The 1,952-nt window shown below is 38.5% G+C and overlaps 1 long non-coding RNA gene across 1 annotated transcript; it reads left to right on the top strand.

Moving 5' to 3' along the window:
* The first annotated feature begins 360 nt into the window (after nt 1-360).
* LOC307037256 lies at nt 361-1,588 on the top strand. The gene is made up of 2 exons (XR_013807642.1): nt 361-861; nt 1,066-1,588. It is a non-coding gene; the product is annotated as an uncharacterized lncRNA (long non-coding RNA).
* Nucleotides 1,589-1,952: the final 364 nt, after the last annotated feature.

Raw genomic sequence — 1,952 nt, forward strand, 5'->3', positions numbered from 1 at the left:
AAAGTAATTAAAATTATTAATTCCAAATTCTGTTTTTGAAAGCTACATTTTATATTACCATATGTCAAGACCGAAAAGTTAATTGGTTCTTATCTTTATAATAGAATTGTTTGAATACTTTTGAAAAATATGTATAAAAATGTATTATCTAAAAAACTCAATCCATTTATAAGTAAGGACGGCTCTTGTGAAATAACCACAGAATACAGAAGCATGCCTTTTATTTAAAACAATCATTAGTAAAGTAAAGTAACTTACGTGAGACGTTTCCACAGCCATATTTCATCACGTTGGAGGTTGGTTATGGCTAGAAAGGATCCTTCTAATGTAAATATGACGTCACGTTCTCGTTCTAACTCTCGTTGTAATCGGAGCGGCTCGGCTGTAATCGGAAAGGGTCGGGGTGGGCGGGACGCGGGAAGAGACGTCGTTCTAACTCTCGTTGTAATCAGAGCAGTGGTAACCACTCAAAGTCCTCAAGAGATAGGAAACGACAGCAGTGTGGGACCTTGTTGCGGGAAATTACTGAGCACACATACCACCTACAGGATGAGACGTTCATGTGTACAGTGATATCAAGACTAAATTATCTTTTGGAGGGCGTAAAGCAACACACCCCACATGACAGTAGTCTTCCTCTCACCTTCACGCCCCCCAAACACAAAAGGCAGAAGAGGACCATAACACCTCTCAGTACCAGCCATCGTAGACACCCTTTTTCAGGCCGGGTGGGTCATAAAGCTGAGGTCATGAGATCCAACTACAGAGTGGACAGCTTGAACAAGATTTTAAAAGCTAAGTCCCCAGAGTCTAATGCGGGAGGAGCAGGCAGGGGTACGAAGAGGAGGATAGATGCTTTAGGTAAGAACAAAGTATATTTACTTTTGCCATCTCCTCTATATTCACAAAACACAGCCAATCCTATGTGACATGGCACAGTTCATTTCACTCCAATAGAAATTGGTATAAAAGAGACCATTAGTCTTCTCATTGTGCTTATTGCTGTGGCTAGGTGTTAACTATTGTTGTTGTATTGTATCATATCAAAAGTTGTTTTCATCCAAGGCACCACCGCCAGGTGAATGTTGGAAGCTTGGAGATGAATGGAGCTGTAAAGAGGTGGTAAGTAAAACAACGTTTTTAATCCGTTGCATGTGATTTATGTAGTTATAAAAAGTATATCATAAGCTGTCATTACAGTCTAAATATCTAACAGCAAAAGGAGGAGAGTCTGAGGAGGAGAGGAGATGAGGAGAACAGAGGAGAGGAGACAGCAAAAGGAGGAGAGTATGAGGATAGGAGAACAGGAGAGGAGAGGATACAGCAAAAGGAGGATAGTCTGAGGAGAAGATGAGGAGAGGAGAACCGAGGAAACAGGGAAAGCAGAGTAAAGAGCAGAGTTGAAAGAGAAGTTGAAAGCAGAGCAAACAGTAGCAGGAGAAGTAGAGCAAATGTAAAAGTAACTTTGAAAAGTATCAGCAAGAAGATCAGAGTTGCATAATGTTATTTTGTTTTATTCGTTACTGTTATATTAATGTTGTATGTTAATTTTTGTACATAGGATAATAAAGATGATCTTAACCTTGAACTCGATTCATGACCTCATTTCATTATTAAAACCTTAATATCAAATTACAGACTGAATTCAAATTAGGATCTCCAAATGTGTTGATGTAATGTTTGTGATAAACTGAAGGATAAAGTGTTCCTTTATGTGTTGAGAAAATTCTCCTCCCTCTTAAGCCAAGTAAGGTGTTTAAAAAGCCTCTTGGATCAGCTGGAAAATACATCACAAAACTGAAAACAGCTGTTTCACTTTACTTTTGAAAGATACGACAGAGACAAAGCTACACATATATGATGATATTATAGAATATGATGTATTGCTGAAGATTAAACTACCCAAGGGGATATAAAAGAGGTAAACACATCTACAGCAGTAACATGCAACA

This window comes from Notothenia rossii (assembly GCF_949606895.1).
Source record: "Notothenia rossii genome assembly, chromosome: 4".
In the NCBI taxonomy this organism is placed as follows: domain Eukaryota; kingdom Metazoa; phylum Chordata; class Actinopteri; order Perciformes; family Nototheniidae; genus Notothenia; species Notothenia rossii.